The following is a 14550-nucleotide window of genomic DNA, read 5'->3' on the forward strand; positions in this document are numbered from 1 at the left end:
TGAAGGACAGGAGGGGATATACCGCTCCAGACCAACCTTTCACAGTAGCCATATTGAGAACTGGAATCCCCAACTCTTTAGCCTCTTCGCTTACAGGGGACTGATTGCCCAGGTCACAAGGCTCATATGTAGTATTTAAAATAACCCGCAAAGGTAGCAGTATCCTAAGGGTCGAAGGAGGTCCTGTGAAGGGTAAGGTCCCGCATCACCTCAGTCGCTTCCCCCGCCCCTGTCCATCCTATTTTCTACGTTGTTCAAGTAGAAGGTCCAGGCATCGGAACTAGTGATGGATATATAATATCATGCGAGATGAAGGGAAGGGAGCGTTTTTAGCATTAATAGTTGATTTGGTCCAGATAAGAAGGGTGCCAGTTAGACGGTCCTTACCATTGCTACAGGCTGGTTCCTGGTAGGTCAAGTAACCTGATCTATGAGGTGGCTCAATGTACCAAGTTTCTTGGACGAAACATAGATCAAATTGATCAATACATTTTCCCCGAGACGAGTCACCCAACTTGCACTTGATTCCCGCAATATTCCAAGAAAGCATATTGAAATTAGTAGAAGTACAAGGAATGGGATCAGGGGTGATTTGTACAATGTCTGAGTGAATGGATATAGATGGATGGGTGGGTGGGGGAAGTGAAGGGGTTGTTACTATCTAGGCACAATTTCCTCCTCAAAGCAGTGGTCTCTACTATTGTCTCCAGTAGTTGTAGGTGCTCAGCCAGTCAGTCTACCATTGATGTTCCCAGGGTCCTTGCTAAACGGTGTCCTTTATTTCAAAAGCATTGGACTGCAGTCTGCGGGAGGATTACGTTTTAACCTAGTTGTTGGTCCTGCTATCGGATGACGGCGCAACTCCATGTTCCCAAACCCTCGGTATGAGCCCTCGACTTGTGCTCGAACCTAACAGTCGAGAGAGTCCAAGGGATCAGAAGATTCAAGGAATTTCTATGAGTGCAGAATATCAGAACAATCGATTAGCAATGGTGAATGAACAGATCTGTAAATTCATTTATAAGGAACGAAGATTCTTCATAAACCCTTTCGGTTGATATAGGGATCTTGGTCGTATACTAAAGCTGTTGGTTTATTTCTAATTGAGGGCCTCTTTGATAAGCCAAAAGGCCCTTTTTGATTAGCCAAAAGGCCCCATCACAGCTGCTCAGAGCTCAGTCAAAATGCTGAGGCTGCACATCCTGATTTTTGTAATCCATTTTAGTTACTTTTGGAATGTTCTGTAAAGACCATTCTTGAGCAGAGCAAGGCCTAGTGTTCTTATCAGAAGATGGAGCCTGAGATGGGTGAGAAATTATAGTGGATATGAAGCGTTTTAGGACCATTTGGTACCTTGCTCTGATTTTCTGAATAATAAGAGTTGTATAGGTGGGATCTGAGGCACGCTGGGAGGTTTTAGAGGATGGTAATCCCTCTGCCAGGCTTAACTCTTCGAGTTTTGGGCTACTACCACCAACATTTTCGAATCCGAAGTTATTGGAGCTATAAAAAGGGTTTGGGAAGGGGGTGGTATTAGCCCCGCAGAGTTGGATGTTCAGCAGTTGCAAGTCGAGGGAAGGTGAACACTGAGGTGTACATCTGTTAGCACATAAGATCAGAGGTGATTAATGGTACAGGTAATTTCCCAGCAGTAAGATGTAGGGGAGGATGAGTTAAACATTACTCGAGCCAGGCAAAGATCTATAGGGAGGCCGGCTGGGTTTTGAGCAATCCTACAACACCATGGGGGCTTTGCCTTTAGTTGTCTGCTTCTGTAAGACAATGGAGGGAACTCTACTTGAACCTGTATTAGGATGTGTGCCTGTACAATATCTTCTACCAGAAGGGATTCAACTTTCTATAAGTGTTGATATCCTTTAGGGTGGTGCTCTCTGCCCAAGTGTTCATTATGATAGAAAAAGGATTAAAACCGTAAATCCGCTTCTGTGGGGAGAAAGCTGTTGCCTTTCACTTCCCTACGTGGACTCTGCAAAGTCTATTAAAAAATGGGTATAAAGGGTTCGGCACTCACTCTGGTGTGCATAAATGTGAAGTCTTGGAGCAGGGACGGTTAGAATAACCCAAAGGTGGGCATGGAACCCCTATACAAAGAAGGCACAGGCATGAATGCCCATGTCAGTGGAAATGGAAGCGCAGTTAGGAACTACACTGAGGAGTTTGAAACTTTAAGATCGTTTAAAGCAATAGAGCGGTTGCAGCTTCTGTCGGTTATGGAGAGGAACACGTTTATTTTAAGGCGCAGCGATATTGATTGAAATAACAAAGAGAGTGTACACAGTGCCGTATGTGCAGAGAAATTAGGACTGCCTTGCGGGTGAAAAGCTAAGAGCTGCTGCGTTTTTAGTTAGATGGGGAAAGGAACACATTTATCATCAGGAGGAAAAGCGGATGCACTGAAGCAAACTGCGGTGCGATATTAATTGGCACAACAGAGGAGTGTGGCACAACAGAGGGAGTGTGTACAGTGCCGTATGAGCGGAACAATTGACAATGCCTTGAAGGTGAAAAGCAAAGAGATGCTACTGTTTCAAATAGACGGTGACAGGAACACGTTTTGTTACTAAGAGAAAAAGCGGATGCAACAAGGAGAGCTGCTGCTGCATCAGTGACCTGGGCGAGTGACCCGAGCACTCCCATTTCCGGGGCAGAGACTGAGGCAAGCCACAGTGGCCAGCTGGATGGCAAACAAAGACTTCAGGGGGGCAGGAAAGGCACGGACAGCGGGAGGGGGGGCGGGAACGGCACGGACAGCGGGAGGGGGGGCGGGAACGGCACACGGTCAGCAGGAGGGGGCGGGAACGGGCACTCACCTGGACTTCTTGCGGCGGTCGGCCTGGAATGAACAAAACAAACCTTAAAAAAACCCGCCTACCGCCGAGATGATGCGCACATAGAGGCGGAGAGGGAAGAAATCGCGGGAACTCCCACAAATCTGGTCCGGCCATGACGGACAGATTTCTGTTCCAATGGCTAGCCTCCATTTATGGAGCTAGCCAATGGAACAAAGGGCGGATTCCCAAGCCACTCTACTGTATACATAAGGTTTTCGCCTGCGCGAAAAAGCTGCGCAGCTTTTGCATAGGCAAAACCTAAAAAACGTTCTTTCTATAGTAGAATATTTAAAACATTATTGTCCGGCTCGAAGTGCAAACCACCATTAAACACAATTATTACCATCACATCCGCATTTGTGCATGCCAGCGTTAGTATGCTTTACTACATGAAAGCTGGATCTAATGGCTTTGTCAATGATTGTTTCTGGTTTGTGTGGATGATTAGTACTGAGATCTGTGTGGATGATTAGTACTGAGATCTGATTTGGTATTCTTTGAACACCACTCCATTTTAAAACTGATTTAAAAGGGGCATCACATGCACCCTGTTGACTGTCGTAAACCAAGACATTTTGATGTTTGCAAATGTGTACATATAATTTACTTTTATGGGGCTTTCAGCTCTCTCTTTCTGTTGTCATTCACATTTTTCTTCTGACCGCTACAGCATGGGGCAGAGGATCAGCCCACTTCAGTCATTAAGTAAATTTATTGTGAGTAATGGTTTTCTGCACTTTTGCAAGGTAAACCTCACACACAAAGTACTCCATGTCCCTCAAGGGAGCTTTTATGACAATGGGTGCTTGCTATTAGCTGCTTTTTTCTAAAAATAATTTCTCAATTTTTGGGTGTAGAAGGGCCCGGCAGCTCGACCAACAAAGTTTCACAAAAATTTGTGGTCAAGCAAAATGAGTATTGGTGAAGACCAAAAGCTTTCAGCCAATGCTGGACCTTCTGACTTTGCTAAAGCTTGTTTTCATTTTTAGTTCACTTGCAAAAGCGCTTTTGCTTGCCAGAGATGGCGTATATAACACTAGGCTTGCTGCACGCCCATTGTTTACCAGCTTGTGGTGACTTCACTTGCTCTTCTTTCTGCTGGAGCATGGACCAAGTACAGATTGCTTCAGCTTGATTGCTGTCCTGCTGCTGATTGTGTTGGGTTTGAGGTTCTACTTTTGTTTTTTCTTCATTAGGTCACTCTTGTTGCGACACTTGTCATTTGTATTATGTTTTACAATGCACACAGACTTCAAAGAAGCCATTTTCTCCTTTGAATAGGTCAGTTTCTGTTTTTATGTGATAGGATTTTTTGCCACAATGTCGTATTTATATTCTTTTCACACTTTGAGTGCCGGCTATTTTTGGATCAACGTTTGTTAGTAAATCATTGTCTTTACTATGTTTGTTTTTTTTCTTAAAACCTAACCTATACCTAAATGTAAAATTATTATTTTCACCATATCTTGGAAGGGTTGTTTCCCACTCACAGCCCATGCTAGCATTGTGTTTTTAAATTCGTAACCTGCATCTACAGCCTGCAGTCCCCGTTCCGCCACGACTGCTCCCAGGCCTATTTAAGGCAGGGCAGAGCGTGGACGCGTGCAACGGCGCGTCAAAGGCAAGCCCGTCTGCGCCCATCCGCACCAGGACGCTGCCAGTCGCCAGGACCTCTTTATCTTTGTTTCAGATTTTACATCTATGCTACTTATTGGTGAGTGGCTCAGCATGGCTAGATTATCCTACTCTAGTAATGAGCTCAAAAATGTAAATAAACCTTCTCCTAAGGAAAATGGCTAATACCTGTATGCATGACAACCACTGTTTAAAGGATCTAGTACCACCGAACATATCCAAACTAAAATGTAATTTAGCTATACCCAAAACACCCAAACCACTAAAGACTATTATCTGAATACCCGCTCAATCCCTAAGCATGCGGTTGAGCTCTGGAACCTTTTGGACATGGAAATACCAGATATCTGTTTTATAACCGAGACCTGGCTACATGACCATGCTTCCATGGATGTAGCTCTTGCCTTTCCACAGAAATATAATAAAAGAGTGGATAGGGAGGTGAAAAGAGGGGGGAGGATCACTCATAGCCACTACTGTGGGCGTTGAAATGATTTTCCTGGAATCTATTGGCACTGACTAACTTGAACTTTACATTTTTGGAATAAAGTGTATAGCTCAACAATGCACTATGAGAGGAGCCTTAGTATATAGACCTCTGGGCCCGAAAAATGACTTTATCCATAAATTACTCAAGGCTGTTGCCCACCACACCCTGGCTGCCAATGTTTTCCTTTTTAATAGGTGATTTTAATTATCATGGAGAGTTTTTCTGATCTAGATACAAACAGCTGATCGCCAATATGAGCACCTTAGGATTAACTTAAATAGTGATTGGCCCCACCCATGTTGCGGGCCATACACTTGAACTATTATTCACGAACGCCACAAACATAGTAGAACCTCCATCCCCTCTACTATGGTCAGACCATGACCTATTGAAGTTCACAATTCCTTTGGAAATGAGTTTAGGAGTGAGACAATATGGAGTAGATCATGGCAAAGTCACTCCTACCTCCTTTTCAGCTCATTTCAACCTCCCTCCAGTGTCAAGAGGAGAACATTGATCAGGCAGCATCCCTCTTTGAGGCAGAAATAACAACTGCACTAAATTAGATCGCTCCTCTTACTAAGATTAAAATAAAACCTAGAACTGCCTCTTGGTTCACAGAGCAATTAAAAATATTAAAGGCCTCCTGTAGGAACGCAGAATGTAAATGGAGTAAAAGTAAAGCCCAAATTGACCATGAGGGCTATAAAAATGTCCCTCGTAGTTATCTGGAAAATATCAGGCAAAGTAAAAAAATTCTTCCTAAACCGAATCGAAAAAGCGGCAAATTCCAATGAACTCGATAACAACTTAAAGGAATTTACGATGCCCCTTAAGTTAGGTGTCCCTGTCTCACAGGACTGGGCAGATTCTCTTTCCAAATCCTTCGAGGAAAAAATTATCACTATTCACAGCTCCTTTCCTTCGCATGAATTTTTTAAATACCCAGGAAAAATACCATACCTCCTCCACTGGCCTCTCCCCCCTCTTAGAGGAATTTTCTCAATACAACTCTGAGGAAGCGGGCAAGTCCATGGAAAAAATTAAATCTGGCTCACCAGTCGATCTGTGTCACCACATTTTCTGCCTAAAATTGTTCCGGTGTTTCTTGACAGTATCACAAATCAATTTAAAAGGTCACTGTCAAAATCAGTGGTCCCAAAGATATGGAAAGCTGCCGGTCACGCCAATTCTAAAAAAACTACTGCAGACCCAAAACTTTTACCGATCTTCCAATATCGTTGCACCCTTACTTTGGGAAGGTACTCTAGTCACTAGTTTACCGGCAGCTCGTAGACCATCTCGGGAGCCTTGGTTTACTTGATCCTTCACAGTCCCGTTTTCAGGGCTGCCCATAGTACTGAAATGGTTCTGCTAGAAGTCACTGACATCTGACTAGCATTGGTTAGATGGCCGTCATCTGTTCTCATCCTGCTGGATATATCAGCAGCTTTGGACACTATATCCCATAGCATTTTTGAACAACGGTTCTGAGATATTGGTGTCAGGGGATGGCCCTGAAATGGCAAAAGTTATCGAACAGATCGAGTCACTGCAGTACAGATTGGTGATTTAGTTTCATGTAGCAGGCCTGTTAAGATGGGATTGCCACAGGGCTCAATCTTGAGCCCTATGCTATTTAATCTTTATATGACTCCTCTGGCCACAGTGATCAGATCATTCAGCTTTGCTGTTGCGTCATGTTGATTATACTCTGATTCTGATCACCCTTGGTCCTGACCCTAGGGATACAAAATCGCATTTTAAGAATTGTATGCCTCACATAAATAGATGGATGAACATCAACCACCTACAACTAAACTGAAGCAAGACCGAGCTAGTACTTTTTGGTAAGGCTCATGAGCACTGGTCATATGACTGGTGGCCTCCAAATCTCGGTCCCTTGCCTGCCCTTAAAGCAGATAGTGAGGAATTTAGGAATTCAGATTGATAATCAATTATCAATGAAAAAACAGGTCAACTACATAATTGGCTCCTGTTTTGGCATTATGCGCAATTTGCGCAAAGTGTTTAAGTGGATCCCGCTAGAAGCCAGGAAACCACTGGTACAGGGACTGATTATCATCCATATGGATTACGGAAATGCTCTGCTGGCGCATATGCCTTGGCTGGGTCATAGCACTTTCTTAATTTAGTTTAAGCCACACTGCTGTACAGCATGCTACAAAAACCTTGCCAAAACCAATAGTTTTCATAGTAGAGACCTTTTGACTGGTTAATGCAGTGTTTGTGGCAGCAGAAGAGCTGACAGCACCACTGACTTCTGTATTCTGATTACTCCCACTATCAACAGGTAAAAAGCTAGCTGTTGCAGTACACCCCTAGAAAACCACCACACTCTGCCACAGAACTGGGGGTGAAAGAGCTGCAGTGCTTTTTCTGACCTTTCAACTTACACTACACCACTGTCACACGATATCTGCTGCCTTCACAAATGTCACCTGTTGAGGAGCCAATATCACACTGTGTGCACTGTTATCTGGAACTCCCTGCAGCGAGCAAGCTCCCAGCGAATTGTTTTAAGGTTCTGCAAAGCAGATGTCCATTATGAGGTGTGTAACCTCCCAAGGACATGGGCGGCATTCTCAGCAGCTTTGTTTTTGGTGTTGGCACGGCAGAAGATAGTGTGAGGGAGGCCGGTAGGGCGGTTGTGTACTTGGAGGCAGTAAATTTAAAAATGCCTCTGGCTTGCTTGGCACTAAGCCCCTCCCCTTTCAAGGCCCTGCCCCTCCTCACATGGTGAAAAGGTTTTAAATGTTGGCAGGTCTACATTTTTCTATGGGGTAATCAAATGAAAGCTACCCAAGCGCCAACTTGGCCCTCTTCTGCTACACTGTGGGAGCGTGTTGATTCTCAGAAGAACTTGCAAGAGTAGACCGGGGCGGGAGGCAGGTAAGGTGTGCCAAAATTGTTTGGACACTTCAGTAGAGAGCTTGTACAGAGACCTGGCTGTTCTCGCTTCCATCTCCACTCGTTTACTGGAAAAATCTCACCCACAACCTTCTTGGAAAGAGCTGGCCCATTTTCAGATTTAATGACATTCTCTACCCAACAATGGAAAGTATTCCGCCCACTTGTTTAGAAGCCTGTCGAGATTAATTTGACCTGCTGAAGAGCCCACAAACCTGCACTTCTTGCAATTTTTCCCTTAATCCACACGATGATCCTTTGCAATCTGCTGCAGGCAACACAACCTTTAGTGATTTCAGGGAGCAGTGAGGCTACCACCTCACGCAATGGGCTAGAAAGCAAGTTACTCTTCTACAGCATTAATGTTCATTCTTTACCTCGCCCCCAACCATGCTTTTAGAATTTTGGGAGGATCATGCTCCGGATGCCAGTTTTCTTACAGAAACCTGGTGCCATGAAGCCTCCATACCTGATTTCATCGCGGCTTTGCCACAAAATGATTCCATGGTGAGAAGGGACAGGCCTTGCAAATCAGGAGATGGGATTGCCATTGTATTCAAAGATAATTACAGATGCAAATATACAGGAACTATTTAGATTGACCTATGAAGCTGTGTCATTTTCACTAGAACTTGCATACATTTACAGTATCTGTTGCATTAATATACCGCCCACCGGGATACATTGCCGATTGGTTTGTTGCTTCCTGATTTACTCGTCCCCTACATCCTCCGATCTGCTAATTCTATATTGTTGGAGCTCCGTATCCATCTGGAGGGTAATCTAAGGCCTAGCCAGACTCTAATTGAGGACCTCAGGGTGTTGAACTTGGTTCTTACTACTTCTGCACCAAAGCTCAATGCAGGCCACCTTTTCGTTCCGATCTTCTGTAACATAAAACATCTTAACACTGCCTCTGTCGCTACTGTGGTTGGATCACTATGCAGTAACTTTCTTTGTGTGGACCTGTCATGCTCTGCCCAGAGTGTTGGATGACCTGTAGCTTAAGACTAGGGCCTGGTCGAGACTAGACATCCTGTCTCAACAGCGCATGATGCCTAGCTTTGAACAAGTGGCCGAGTTAGATCAGCCTAGGATTGATGACTGGCTGTGGGAGTCATTGGATCGGGTCGTGGCAACCGGACTTAGTTGCCCAGTTAGGCCCCTCTCTTGCCCCATGGGTCAGAGGCAATACGGGTGGAGAAAACTAGATGCAAGGGCCTAGAGAGGTACTGGAGGCTCTTATAATGGTAGTAATCACCAATTCAAAACAGCCCTGAGAAACTATTGTCTCTGTAGAACTACCCTGACCCCCTTTTACTCTGACCAAATTACCTCCGCCCAGAGGTGTCCCACAACTCGTTTAGAGTACTTAAGGAACTCTCAGACCCTAATAATGTTGCACCATCATTGGCACTGTCCCTGCCTCCGTGCGAGGAATAGACATTTTTTCTTAGAATCAACCGCAATGCATCGTAAACCGCTAGCCCCTCCTCCGGATCGCCCCTGAGGGTTCTGGTACATATAGTTCGTAAGTGGTTCACCTAAGTAGGTGGAAGTAAGTACTTGTTCTCAAGATCTCTAGACCCGAGACATGGCCCGGGTTTCGGGATATCTTCCCTCATCAGTAGAGAATGTAGTTGGGGTGGAAAAGAAGGCCGCCAAGTAACCGTCATAGGCCTCTGCATAACCGGCACGCAGGTGCGTCATCCAGAAGCTCGTCAGCTTAAAGGCTCGAGGGAGCCCATTTGTAGAATCAACCGCAATGGATCGCACACCGCTAGCCCCTCCTCCGGATCGCCCCTGAGGGTTCTGGTACATATAGTTCGTAAGTGGTTCACCTTTTCGGGCATCGAGGCCTTTGACGGTTGGTTGGCGGCCTTCTCTTCCACCCCAAACTATTTTCTCTACTGATGAGCGAAGTTATCCCGAAACCCGAGCCATGTCTCTGGCGTTATCCAAAATCCCGGGACATGTATCGGTCTAGAGATCATCAGTTCAACAAGTATCTACTTGCACCCACTGGGGTGAACCACTCAAGAACTCCATGTACCCGAGTCCCTAGTTGCGATCCGGCGGAGGGGCTATCGGTGTGCGGTCCATTGCGATTGTTTCTAGACATTTTTTCTTTTACAAACGTGCAGGAAATCCAACTCCCTGAAGGAGGATGGGAGGGACACATCCGAGCCCAGCATCAGCTCACTGTCTCCTGTCACCGCACAAGCTCACCAGAAAAAGAATTTGTGTGCCACTCAGGACCTGCCTCTTTCCATCACTAATGCAATCTATAAGGTCTAGCTCCAATAAAATTCTCCCAGCATTCACCCCCTCCCCTCCACACCAAGTGGTTGAAAGTGTTAAATAAAAAAGGCACCTGGGCCTTTGAACTATGTTATAAAGAACTTCTAAAGTGCACGTTCACTTAACGGAGACCCAAAGAAAGGTATGTTTGTTATGGGCTTGTATATAAAACCAGGTTATTGACAGGGTTCTAAAATGGTCATAGGAGGTCGTGACTCTTACGTTATTGAGGGAAGCATTCCAAACACCGGGAGCCAGTACAGCAAACCTGGTATCCACCCAATCATTCCTATTGAATTTTGGAACCTCTGAAAGCTTGTGGTGTGCTGATCTGAGATTTCGCCTGGTGAAGTTCCGGATTCTAGAGGCTACAGAAGTCAGGCTGTTGCCATGGTGCACTTGAAATCTTACATCCCGTTTTAAACCGGGACCTCTGAGCAACTGGAAGCCAGTGCAATTTCTTGAACAAGGATTTAGTGTGGCAGAAAATGAGTTGTTGGCCGATCAGTCGGGCTACTTGGTTGTGGACCATCTTCAGTTTTTGACTCCCGCCCTTAGGAAGACACAAGTAAAGAGCATTAGCGTAATTGATATTAGAAATCACAAGTGCAAATACGATCTGGACAATAGCTTTGACCAACAAATTTCCTGATTTAAAATGTACATTTTTACCAATCTTAAAATCACTGCTCCAATCTAGCTGAGGCTTCATTAAGAGATGTTGATCAACAAATATGCAGTGTTCCTCGATTACTCCAGAGGCCAAAAAGAGGGACTCCAACATTGCAGTTTGGGTTTTTATTTTTGGTACCATCACCACCTCTGTAGTGTCCGCGTTTAGTTTTAAATGATGGTAATTTATTCAGTCCTTATAAATATTGTCGTTTTGGAAGAATTCTATAGATTCAGGAGCAGTCTCAAGGTTAAACAGTAGCTGCATCGAAACAGCATAATGGTATATTTTTACTTTTGGTTATGTAGGGTGGATGTAAAGATTAAATAAAAGGGGGATAATTAAGAGCCACAGGGCACTCTGCAGTGGAAAAAGAGGGAAGGGCAAACTGATGGCTTTCAGTCCGAGAGCACCGACTTTCTCCAGTTCAAAACACAATCTTGCAGTCAGGTGGCATTGACAAAGTCGAAAAGGTCATTAGTCACACTGTGTGTGTGTGTGTGTGTGTGTGTATGTGTATATAATCATTCAAAGCTCCAAGGTTCCCACCTGTTGGAGACTCACTCTGACATCCACTGCAGCAACCTTCAAGAGGTAAAAGGCGGGCGGATCCACTTCACAGCATGCCTGTCGATTCATGTCGCACGCGTTTCGTGCTCATTGCACTCTTTAGCGGCGCGACAGTCATTTTGCCATAGAGGCCACACCTCTCACTTAAAAATGATCCCTCCAGTGGGCAACTCAAATGAGTCTGCGTTGGTTTGTGGGTTTTATAGTTTGTGCTTCAGTTATGTGCCGCTGTCTGAGATGTTTCAAGCCCACCAATGGGTTTCCACTCGCACAACCGGCTTGTCAATCCTCCATGGATGCCTCCACATTGAGATTCCGTGATTCACCATGGGGCCACGGAACTCCGAATCACGTAGTATCAATGTTTTTCAGCTGAGCTGTACGGCCACGACTATACATTGGTCTGCAATGTTGGTCTTTCTGCACTGGTAGCGGTGCTGTGTAGTTGCCACCTCTGCTCCCTATGTGATAAAACGATCAATTAACTGATCTTTAAAAAATATCAATGATATCCATTCGGTTATTTACTTTAATAATTGCACCTCATGCACAACGTCAACACAGGTGCTGCAGCCCTTTCCTAATCTTCCTCCTTGCATTTCTTATCCCAGGGAGCCCCTCACTTTCCCCAAGTTCCTCCTCTTTCCTTCCAGTATTGTAATATTTATAGAACGCTTACTACCCCATGTAGGGCGCTGAAGTGCTTGCCTACTTGGGTAGCTTGCTACACCGTGTAGGGTGTTTGGTTGGAAGTGTTTTGTCTTTGTTTTAATCCTATGAGGGAAGCGTTTCCAGGTCCACTACGGACCACAAGGGTGCATTTATCCTGTTACGGAACGCAGCACATAGCAGAGTGATGGCTCAAGAGGTGAGAAGGATGGGTCTGCAGTTTTATTGTTTCAGTAAGCTGGCAGCTCTGCAGGTCCCTTTTTTGGTATTTCTTATGCTCATGGTCCACTTAGCTCGTTACTGCACTGGGTTGTCCATTCTGAGATTGCTTGTTAAAAATGTACGGTCCTGAGCAGGCATAGGTTGAAGAACTGGTGGTGGATGATCGGCTGGGATTGATTTTAATATCATCCCAAATCTGACTGTCACTGAGATGCCAAGAAAAAGCTGTAATATTTAGTTAGCTGGGTTCTACAGTGGTGGATTCCAAGCCTTCCTTTTGCCAGTGAATGATATATTTAGTTATTCCACGCCTGGTCAGATGTTGGTGAGTGGTTTATTGCTGTGGAGTGGTACAGCACGGGGTAATTAATGGATATGACCCTTAGCAGTTTTGTCTTATGTGAATGGAAGTGTGAAGCAGTAAAAGGAAATTAGGCAGCCTGTATGAACTACAATCGACTGACTTAGTGTTATGGTATTAGTTTTTATGTGGGTTATATATTATATTGTATCATAATTGCCTCGTCAGGGATAGTAAGAGCTATATAATGCATTGTTTTACTTCACACCGGGTAGTGCGCTACTCCCGGTTCTAAGGTTAGTATTTTTGTTGTTGTTGTTTGCTTATAGGGATTAGTCTTGTGCTCCACAGGGGCTTTTCCATGCCTTTAATTCAGTATCTTTGTGGTCAACGACATTAGGAGGGATTGGGTATGATCTTTAAGGGAGGAGAGAAAATAGGGGCATTTCATGCAGTGGCTGACCGTATTAATAGAGCTAACAGATCATATATTGGGTTTCAAGAAGTATGGAAAGCAAAGGTTGTGATCCTTTAAGTATGATGTGGGCAACTTGTGAAGGGACAACTGGGATTAGGACAAATCTGTATGATTTGTAGTCTGTACTCTGAGCATAGCAACAACAGATTAAATCCTACATTAGGCTTCGCTTATGAAAATATTAACATGTTAAGTGTATGAGTGCTCTCTGTGCAGGGTGAGTGGTGCATGAATGAAGATTGAGAAGTGTCTGAGTCAAATATAGGGTGAGTGGTATATCGATAGTGTAAGTGCAGGATCGGTTTGAGTTCAGGGTGAGAGGTGTGGATGGTGATGGGAATGAGAGTGCTGGGTGAGAGGTAAGTCTATGGTGTCACCATCCTTACTGCTCCAGCTACTGCTGGCAATGTATAATGTACGCTAGAGAGTCCTCTGTAAGCAGGAACTGACACTTGATGGTGAGGTGGCTGCTTGTCAGGGGTCGTTACTGGTAGCTTTAATAAGCTACCTTCATTTCACTTTAACTGAGTGACATCTTGAAATTGGCGATTAGGATGGGATTGATGACCTGGTGACGACAACCAGTGGTGGATGATTCGCTTTGGCTCCATCTCCAAAAAGGACTGTGTTCCCTGATTTTACCTTGTGACGTTAATTTGCCGATTATTACTTGGCAGTGATTGCTGGTGAATCCGGCAGCAGCCTCATGGACAGTGCAGCAAGTATTTTAATAGTGACAAATTTTGAGCAGATTAATTTGTTGCAGGCCAACTGTGTGTGCGCTCTGAGGACTAAAGTAATGCGTGTGGAGAGTTGTTGCGTAACACACAGAAGCGAAGCTAACGGTGTAGAGGTTTGTGGATGCGTCTCTCACAAGAGCATGTGTGCACGTTAGTGGGCGAGAAACCCAGGCCCGCGTGTGGTGTTGGTGTGTGCTATGGGCGAGGAGCACACCTACCGGCGATCCGAGGGCAAGATTGCGCTGTGATTCTGAAATACATTAACACCAGTGGAGGCTCAATCACTGTGCAGGCGAAATATATAAAGGAAGTAATCCTTTGAAAGAAAAATATTGTCCACAATCTGAAATGTAAGGCCAGGTTTTGCATGCATGATTTCTTTTAATATTGAGGCTTTCGTAGATGGCATAAACTGTAGAGGGAAACATTTGCAAGTTACAATTCCACTGTACACCCCACCATCTCCCATAGGGTTAATCCAGTTGAATATAGTTTCAATTTCCCATTAAAATGGATGGAGGGAAACTGCAAATAGAAATGCTGTATTTGAAATGTTTGTTCTCCAGATGCTCTTCCCTTTTCCTCCGGTGATTGTGGGGGAACTGAGTGACGGAGCATAGTCCGTTTTAGTGACTTTGTTTAAAGTAATGATTCTCAGGGCAGATAAAACAATTTGTCTACGGTATGG

At 44.7% G+C, this 14550-nt stretch overlaps 1 protein-coding gene across 1 annotated transcript in view; it reads left to right on the forward strand.

Annotated features, from left to right (window-relative positions):
- The window catches only part of SLC41A1 (solute carrier family 41 member 1), an 80462-nt gene that overhangs the window by 25638 nt on the left and 40274 nt on the right, over positions 1-14550 (forward strand). The window lies entirely within an intron of this gene.

Source organism: Lissotriton vulgaris, chromosome 5, assembly GCF_964263255.1.
Source record: "Lissotriton vulgaris chromosome 5, aLisVul1.2, whole genome shotgun sequence".
In the NCBI taxonomy this organism is placed as follows: Eukaryota; Metazoa; Chordata; class Amphibia; order Caudata; family Salamandridae; genus Lissotriton; species Lissotriton vulgaris.